This window comes from Euprymna scolopes, chromosome 24, assembly GCF_053919585.1.
Source record: "Euprymna scolopes isolate OS-2025 chromosome 24, ASM5391958v1, whole genome shotgun sequence".
Taxonomy (NCBI): Eukaryota; Metazoa; Mollusca; class Cephalopoda; order Sepiida; family Sepiolidae; genus Euprymna; species Euprymna scolopes.
Genome location: NC_136505.1, coordinates 28,373,738 through 28,384,828, shown reverse-complemented (window position 1 = coordinate 28,384,828; position 11,091 = coordinate 28,373,738).

The window sequence follows — 11,091 nt, the reverse complement described above, 5'->3', positions numbered from 1 at the left end:
AATGCCTGAGGGAGTATCTATACACAGATGATGTTACAGAGTCTTAGCTTTGTACCGCAGCTAAGTCTCTCTCTCTCTCTCTCTCTCTCTCTCTCTCTCTCTCTCTCTCTCTCGGTTTAAAATGTTGAGATTCAGCAACAAGCAAAATCAAGATAGCCAGCAACGAGTTAAACTGCAGACTAACTTAATGCGGGTACTGGTCTTCCGCTTTATGTTTTTTGAATCAAAGATTGTCTTCTCCTAGAAAGGTTGCCTTCACCACGGCTTATGGAAGCCCTTTCCACCCCAGCACACACATAGATACACACAAACACACACACACACACACACACACACATATATATATATATATATATATATATATATATATATATACGCATGCCTAACTTTCTAAAAGTAAAGCAAAATATGGGTTTATCAACGTTTGTTTCTGTAAGTCTTTTTTCGTATATAGATTAATAACATAAAGTGTATGTTAAAATATATCTAAGTGCTGAGATTGAGTTATGGTCGAAATAAAAATAATCTTTATTGTTCTAATTAGCCGTAGTTTATAATTAACTGGGCAAGTTTTTCATTTAAATATATGTAGCATTATTCTCATTACCATTCATTATTTTTTTTATCTAAAATGATTATTTCAGAAATAATGGTAATCCTAAATGAACACACTATTGAACCAACGGATCTGAACTTTATCAACAAAGATTAAAACTTTTTTTAGAAACATAGCAAATAAACCCAAATATTCTTTAACAAATCATAACTCATGGGTACACAGATATTTTCAGCATGAGAGCTACTTATGACTAAACTAAATCCTAAAGCCATCATCTGCCTGTGTTGTTGCATGAACCACTCATCTCTTCTCTTGGATAAGGTGCAAAGGAGAGTCTGTAACCTTATAGGTCCTACATCAGAGGTGCACACTCATTTTCAGCATGAGAACTACTTATGACATGACTAAGTCTAAATGATCTACCACCTACTAAAAATACAAAACACATTATTTGTAAATATATTAAAAATTATTTTTTATATGTACAGTATATGCAGGTGTACGTTGCATTATTGCATCAACCCATATTGCACAGTACAGCTCTTTACATTTTTTGTCATTACCTCACCCTGATGACTTACATTAAATGGAATCAGTCAGGGATGCATAGTCCAGACAGCAGCTACTAATAGCTAGCCTCAAGGTGACTTATAGATGCTCATTAATCGTGGTGGGGCGGTATTTGGACTTAATGATCGTCATGTTGGAAAAAGGCTGACTCACGTAAATAAGTACACCCAAATAATGCAGTCAAGAAGGTGGCATATTTACTGATGCGGGGGTCCTCTGAGAGTAAGTTCCATAATTGTCAATAAGCTTTGTACTAGCTGAATGTCGGTTTATACTGTAAGAATCTCATTCTTCGCTCCATGAAGAGTTCAGGGTCCAGTTTTTGATGCGAGTGAAATAATCTCAGCATCTTTTTAAAAAGTATAGCACATGCAAGTAGCGATTAGATCGAGTGGAGCAAAATCTATATAGCGTTTGTCAGACTCCGACGGACAATTGCCAATTTGTTTTATCTAGCGTGCACTCTCAAACTGCTCACATGACTGCCCTTTTGTCTCCAGCTCTGCTGCGAGGTTCTGAATGTTTTTTTTTTCAATACCATGCGATCTACCAACAAAGTCTCTATAATATACCAGTCGATCGCGATCGACGCAATGGACACCCATGCTATAACTTTTCGGTATCCCAAACAATTCAAACATCCCATTATATAAAGCAAAGGGTTTTTATTCAGAAACCACTGCAAGATATGAGTTACAATATCTAGTTTATCTCACTTCCGTTTTATTCTCTGCTGCTTCAAACAACATTTTATATTTCTCAGTATTTCTGTGAGAATTTTTAACGATCGTGTCAAGCCGGCCTTATGGTTATCATACTTGAATCAGTGTCTTTAGGTTTTGGTTTCGAGCTCAGCTCGTGAGTGTTCACTTTTTTCGCTTACAAGAAGTTAAATATTTAGGAAAAAACATCATACTCGCGTGCACACGTCTCAGTTTATTTCCATTTTTTTTTTAACTTCATTTTTTAAAAGGAATTTAACGTTACGTTTAATACCGGACAACGCCTGGTACACTTTCTAGTATACAAATAAATATACATACCTTTGATTTATTAATCTATATATCTGATGTCACTACAATCTTTTTACATTGGGGAATATAGGGTTCAGAATTATTTCAAATACGTCTCCCCCCCCCGCTTAAAAATCCAAAAATACAAATGACTGATTAGAGAAAATGTACTAGATAAACAACAATAAATTCAAGGGTTTGAAAGAACAAAGACGGGAAAAAAATAAACAGAGTTCGTAAAAGCAAACAATGAAGTGTTACAAAACAATTGCTTCATCAAACAATGTTTGTTAGGCAGATTAAATGATTGATTAGCTTTCAATTAAATCATTCATTAGAGAAGATTATTTTTTTCTTAGTCTCCTTTGTTTTTTTTTTCTTTGTTGTTTTCTTTGTTAATTTCATATGAAAATATTCATTCAATTCCATTCAACCCTAACCCTAACCCTAACCCACACTCGCATCACCTTTTCTCAAGCCACCTCCGTCGCTACCATAACAAACCAGTTTTCTATGAAGAGAATGGTTCGCAAAGTTTTGAGTTGTTTAATCGGGAGATTTTGATGTATATTTTTTATTTATTTGGATAAAATTTAGTTGGGCAAAAACACTACTACTACTACTACTACTACTACTACTACTACTAACTTCTCTACCACCACTACTAATACTTTTTTATCTATTTTTTTTCATGTCACTGAGTTTATCTTTAAAAAAGGATGTCTGACATTCTTATCAACTTTTATTCTTTTTTTCTTTCTAACATCTTTTTTTGTGTTTTTCTTCTGACGAACTTTTAACAGTTTTAACTTGAAAAAAAAAACAGAGTTAAATATATTATAACTAAACCACTATTCTTATTGCTCTTGTTGTCTGTTCGGTTTGATCCTATAAGCTAAAACCACATAGGAGGAACATTCCAAAAGTAATGCCTCCTGTTATATTTATTCCGCCCGAATGGATCAGCGATGCTTGCATTGTTATGATGATTAATCTGATGCACCCATGACTTTAAAATAGCATCTCTCTGTTGCAGATATTGACGATGTGAGACTCTAAGAAAGGGGTAATGCCATGCAGGTGTGTCAGAAGCAGAGATGCGTCACTGAATACGCCCACGTAGAAAAAAAAACTGAACCGATCAACATTCACGGGCACCTGTCGAACGTTACGAACCTAATGCAGTTGATATTAGCACAAATCGAAGAGCTGCGTCATTGAATTCCTGACAAACGTGCAGTGAGAATGGTGGTGACTATGCAAAGAAATACATTCTGCAAGACAACAGATAGCTCGTTTTAATGTCACCAGTTCAGTCTTCGTAGATTTTTAACCTTTGGTGTTTAAAAAATAAGAGGCTTGAGTTTTGGCGTGACTCCCGTACATGTTTTGCATCAGAACAGCCATGTTTTCTATTAGTTTACTTTATTTAGTATGGAAAGATTATGCCAAATGATCGATATATAATAGATTTTATGCAACAATAGATGGGATATTAACAGGTACTAACGCCCAGAAAAGATTTGGGAGTAACGGTAATAAAGGCGTAATTTCGTACTCCCCAAAGATATCAAATATATTATCTAACCATCGGATGCAGATGGTTGTCATCTAAAGCAACATTCTATCCGATTTATAAGTGAAAGGCTGACAGATGAAGACTTGAGAATAATGACTAATGAACCGACCATTCCAATATTTCCCTAGTTGATAATGCAATGAGAACTGAAAAAATATTAATTTTCCTCCCAATAATTGACCAGTTATAATGTGTTATAGTAAAATTTTCGTGTGGTTTCTTGATTTCCAAAAAAAAAATCCATCTAGTCTGGTGGAGTATCAAGCTTAATTCTACTTGGCTTCGAGAAGATGCACCATTCCTCGTATAAACCAGTGATGGATGACCATATCGACGGGATCTTATTTCTGAATATGAATACTATGTTATTTTGAATTTTTAATCAGGCTTTAATTGTAGGGAAACTATATAGATGCCCCCCCCTGTACAGAGAGATCTTAGACACTCGTGGATAGTGTCTAATAAGTATTGTATGTGTATAAAATAACTAAAAGTCTATATATATTTTTGTTTTCATATATATATATATATATATATATTTAAAGGAGATTAGAACAATAGTCTAAAGAGCTGAGTGTATTTTAATGTAACAGTGAAATTACTAGTTTAATTAAAATACAGGCTTATTAAAAAAACTATATGTAATTATTGTACATAACTTGACGTATACCACAATAACAAGCATAGTTTTCCGAAACGATCGTACAGATAATTGATTTTGTTATTGTTCCTTCTTATGAAACGGATTTTTAATTTAATTATAATTTGATTTTTAAATTTTAAATTATCAATCACATTACTTAATATATATATATATATATATATATATATATATATATATATATATATATATATATGATGGATTCTCCCGCCGATTTCGACGCATGAGCTTCCGCCAAAACAGCTCGGAAATCCATACAGAGGATTTATATATAGTGGTGAAGGATTTGTGCAGAACCAACCACACTTGTTGGTATTTCTGGCTAGCCTTTGTCGGTGCAGATGATTACAACATGACAGGATATACAGGAGACCGCAGATTTTACATCAGTTTCCTTCTCCTAGATGCATATCTTAACGAAGACTGGGGTGCATCTCTCCCAGTGAATTAATGCACTCCAGATACCAACCTGAAAATTTCTAAGACTTGACGCGGTACATGCAGCAACTAGCCTTCTGAAGTGGTCAGGCATCTGGTATTAGCCAGACTCAATGTTGCTTAACTTCGATGATGTGGCGAGAACCGGTGTCAACATTATTGTGCCATATACATGATGGACTCTCCAGTCGATTTCGACGTATAAACTTGCGCCAAAACAACTTAGCCAGGCTCAACGTTGCCTATATATATATATATATATATATATATATATATATATATTTATATATATATATATATAAGTGATGGAATGATTCCAATATTTGCAATTATCAATTTTATACTAAATTCTCGATTCAGATACAATTACCGATTCCAATCACGATTCTTATAATTTTTTAAATATTTAACAATAGAGTTGTTATTTAGTTTATGATTATCGTAAAATAGATGTTTAATTTGCTGATATTTTCTCAAAGACAAAAATAATTTTTGTCGGGGTGAGGGTGGGGAGTGATCTATAGTTGTAATCGTTGTTATTAGGTTGGTGCAAAAACAATGTCGTTTTTGTATGTGTGTGTATATGATAAAAACGACATTATTTTTATACCAACCTAATGATAATAAATGAATACTTATTAGTCATCATTACTATCAAGAATGGAAAATTTTGCTTTAAACAAAACAAAGTGAAAACAATGAAATGAATCATTTTTGGCATCGTAAAATGGGCATAAATTTTTACGATACCGATTCCGATGCCCCAAAGTTCCAATTTTTTCGGTTCCTAATTGTGATTCCGATTAATTGTCTCGACAGTAATATATATATATATATATATATATATATATATATATATATATGTATGTATGTATGTATGTATGTATGTATGTATGTAGTGACATTGTGCATGTGTGTGTGAGGACAACAATCAACCTATATTGAAAATTGAAAACTCGGTACTTGGAGGTCATCGGATTTTTATCTTTTTGTCAACTGTTTTATGACTGCATATGCTAGAATGGTTCACATAACCGCTTATTCATAATAAGAATAAGTTGGTTTAAAACACTATTTAAAGAACGTGGCAAGTTAGCCTAATGGTTATTGTACTTAAGTCACTGTCTTTAGATTTTGGTTTCGATTTGAGCTCACGTATTTTTTTGTTTGTTTTTTATTTACAAGAAGTAAACTTTTTAGAAAAAAACATAATGATCGCATGCATATGTCTCAGTTTTTTTCTATTTTTACTTGATTTTTAAGGGAATTTAACATTACGTTTAATCCAGGGTACAAATAAATTTACACACACACACACATATATATATATATTTAAATATATATATATGTATGTATGTAAATTTATATGTGTATATATATATGTATGTAAATTTATATGTATATATATATATATATATATATATATATATATATATATATATATATATATATATATATATATATATATATATACAGCCAGACAATGCTGTGGAAATGATTATATATTCTCTTACATTCTGAAGATTATATATATATATATATATATATATATATATATATATATATATATATATATATATATATATATATATATATATATATATATATATATGCTAGCAATGCGTGCCCGGCGGTGTCCGGGTGTTTGGAGGTGTATGCTGAGCAAAAAAAAAACGGTCATTTTTTTAAAACTTTTACCCCTTTTATGACCCCTTAATATTTATTGTTATGGGCTCAGATCAAGTTAAGTTAGATCCATGTCCAAGGAATCTATATCTAAAATTTCAAGTGTTTTGATCCAAAGTTATCGGAGGAATTTAGTAGAGTTTTCAAAGGTTAAATCGTTGAACTTTGACCCCTAAACAGGCAAATTTCTGGCTGAAAACCCATCGCAAAGATTTTCCCAAATCTCAGTACCCTATATATCAAATGTCGAGTCTGTAGAGTTATTGCGTAGGGAAATGTACACAGATACACAGACAGACACACAGACAGACACACAGACAGACACACAGACAGATACGTTCACTTTTATATAAATACATATACATATATATATGTGCGGGTGTGTGCGTGTGTGTGCGTGTATATGTGTGTGTGTGTGTGTGTGTGTGTGTGTGTGTGTGTGTGTGTGTGTGTGTGTGTGTGTGTGTGTGTGTGTGTGTGTATTGTATAAAACATTGTATATACAATAGTCTTGCTGGATTCCAGGAAAAATATCGATTCTTTAAATTTCCATTTCTAATGCAATTCCCGATTCCGATCCTTTTTAAGTTTCTAAATTATTCGTCACAGTGATTTTTTTTTTATTTTTGTTATTTTTGGATCACTGTAAAATCTTGTGCAATGCGTATATATAAATTCTCGCAAAAAATATATGCACAATTTTGTACATTAAACAAATAGATTTTTTTCCGTTTATAATAGCGACATCCGAAAATTCAAAAATTTAGTCTTTATTAAAAAAACAACAACAAAAAAATCAATAATAACTACTTATTTTTATGTCAATTTCGACTAGAAGCAATGTTATCTACTTAATTGTCATATCGCAATTAGTTAAATACTAGCGGGGCGGGGGGGGGCGCCCGTAAAATAAGCTTAAATATGATATTTTAATCTTCCAGATTTCGTATAAATATTATAGACTCGTGATTTTAAAAGTAAAAAAAAAAAGAATTTGGACGAAAGAAAAACTGTAGCATTCAAACCTTGTGTCTCAAGGTGATATGTACATGAACTGATTAAAAATAAACTAAGATGACTCTACAAAATGTATAACGATTTTTTTCTAATGTTGACCCCTTTTTGATGCCTTAAAAACTATTTTAACCGTCTAAAGCCTGTAAAAGGGCGATCCATAAAACTCCAATTATTTGAGGCCCCTAACGCCGCTCTTCGACTTTTCATTTCGGAGAGATAGAGTTGGAAAATATGCAGATGATCGACAGTTTGGTTGTTTGGTTGTTTTTGTTTTACGGCATATCAACCTTTTTAATCCAAAGATTTTGAATAACATTTTTTTTTTTATAGAATATATTTGTTGTTTTCAAGTCGGTTTCTATTTAACCCATAGTTGGGACCCTAACAGGTACTACCACTCCGGGTCAGAGTGGACCTGGGAGCAATGGCAATTAAAGGTTGGCTCCACACACCCCAAAGCCCGCAAGCTGAGGCCTCACAACTGGACATAGTTTAAGGTCATATCCAGGACCCTAATCGACAGACAGACAGATACAGTCAGTGTTATTAATTAGATTACTGCATTATTACAAAAATGACGTTTTCTCTTATCGAGAGAAAAAAAGCCGGTCATATTATTTTGGAATGCAAATATAAACATAAGAAAACTAACTCAAGTTGTCAAATTAAAAAAATATATATTTTAAACCAAATTTTCACGGAAAAGGGTCCAAAACGGCCAAATGAAAAATGTACTATATCAAGTAAAAATGGCTATATTTCTCTAGGTTATATTGAAGATGTTGACTCCCAAACATTTGTGTCATTTTTCAGCGTTTCGTATTGTTTTATTAACAGTGATGAGGCAAAGGTGTTTTCTATGAAATTTAAATCATAGGTTTTTATGTTTTTAGAGGAAATTATTTTTTTTAGGTAAAAACGTTTGTGCAAGGGATATTAATAACACATTCTACCGTTTTAATTTTTTTAAGGCGTATAGGCTCAGTTAATCCCCCCTCCCAATATAGGATTCTTCTATTTCAAGCGATTGTGTGTGGGAGAAAAAAAAAGAAAATTATTTCAGAATTTAGAGCGGTGGGTTAGTTTTGCATATAAACAAAAAAATTTTAAAGGGCCAAATACAATCTTTTAATTCAAAACTGCTTCACAAAGGCCAAAATTCGCGAAATTTGGCTTAAAAAAAGGGCCAATATCGCGCGCGAGTAAAAATAGGCAAGTTTTTTTTGCAATTAATTTTTAATTAATTAATTAAAAATTTTCAATTTTTTTTTACTTATTCGTGTGTGAAGATTATTTAAATTTTTAATTCTCTTATCTTATGAATTCGTGAATTCTGAATGAATTTGTGAATTCTGAATCTATAACTGTTACGTGAGAGTCAAAGGCACCACTTGGTACAATGGTGTAATTACGTGATTGTATCTCCGGATGTGAATTGGAAAAATTTGCCATTTTTCGTATTATGAAATTCTCCAATTCTACGAGTTGCGGAATGCGTATTTTTCACCATTTAATCAAAATACTTAAAAACATCTTCAAGAATTTTTCTATTTAAAATAATTCCAATATTTTCACTCTGCAGAGATCTCATAAAAATTTGGATCTAATATTTTCTTCCATAGTTAAAATCAACTTAAAATGTATATGCCTCGATATATGTCCATGTTTTATGCTTTCAAACACACACGCACACACACACACACACACACGCACACATACGCACACACACATATATATATATTATTTACACAGGAATCACCACTTATCAAGGCCCGGAGGCAACTCAAGGATAAGGGTTAATGGGTATTCATTAGTCTATGTGATTATAGCGTAGTAAACATAAGTAGTGGATTTTTTGTAAGTTGGATTACATATGGGGACGGTTCATCACGAACTTGTTTACATTGGACTTGAAGACAATCATATTGTTGTCAGCTGGAAAACAGGCCAACAAAAAGGAGTTCCACAGGCGTGCAGTTCTAAGAAAGAAGCTCCGCTCATGGAATCCATATTTAGGTTTAGGCACAGATAAAGAGTGTGAGAACGATTGGTAGTAGTTTTGCCTAGACGAGTGTTTTTCGTGAAAGTTTGAGGGGGGGACCATAGATTGAAGCTCAGACGAGCACCTGTCACACACACACACACACACATACACACACACATATATATATATATATATATATATATATATATATATATTAATTAACTTCAGGTATATAGCTAACATGAACTACAAACCAACATTTCTTCAAAAGTTCTCAATACACGTGTAGAGCTTTTATACAAATTAAATTATATAAACATACTAAGCGGATCGAGCACCGTTTTTACAGTCTTCATGTGTAATAAAAACTCCATAAATAACAATATTTTATTTATTTCCTCCCAATGTTTATGTAATTTGATTATATATATATATATATATATATATATATATATATATATATATATATAATTATTACAGGCGGGACCTGCGGAAATACCACAAGAGACTCATTCAAATGTAATATATTAATGTTGGTATTCTGTAAATATGCAATATAAACGGAAACGCACTGATATTATTGTAGCTTTTTTGTTAAAACTGCAAAAGTATTTATATAAGCTAGTGCGAACGCCCGATAAAGCCCGGTCGTAAAGTACGCTTAAATATGATATTCTCATTTTGCAGATTTTATATGTACTATTATAGAGTTAATGTTCTATCGATTTTTATATATTATAAAGCTATCGTATTTATATATATATATATATATATATATATATATATATATATATATATATATATATATACTTGTACTTTTTTGTAGAAAAAGAAATCCCATACAGTGCTCTATTATTAGGGAAAAAACCTTTCTCGAAATAAGAGCAATATATTTTTTGTATAATATATACAGGAATTTACATTTATATCGGTAGTCGGTACCGACGGTTTCAAGCCCGGTAGTTGAGGACTGCTTTAATGTCCGCCTCAGGCTCTCTTCAGTCGACTCTCATCTTTCTTTAACCGGAACCGGAACTCTATATATGCACACCATAATTTTTATTTATTTATTTATTTTATCCTTTATATTTTTTTTTGTATGCTACTTTAATAAGGTAATAAATTTGAAGCAATAATTTTAAAAGTATGGGATGATGCCTTTTAAATAGAGCGAGATCATGTTATACTTAATATACTTAAATATAAAAACGCCAATTTTTGACACCGTTTAGACCTATTTCAATCTAAGATTTATTACCGTTTTTAAAACGAAATTACATATAAATTTAAAATAACGTTTTAAATTATTTTAAACTTGAAACGCTACTTAAATATAAACATATTTACACATTTTAAGTCTATTTTAACTAAATATTATTCACGTAATTAAAACGAAACTAGAGATTATTTTAAAATAAATCTTAAACGTTTTTAAACGCAAAGCGATACTTAAATATTAGTACATACCATTCCCTGGGCACTTCCTAGGTTTATTTCAATTTAAATTTTATTACCCTATTTTTAAACGAGATTGGACATAACTTCAAAATGAACTTTTAGAACTTTTAAAACGCTTTTATACGA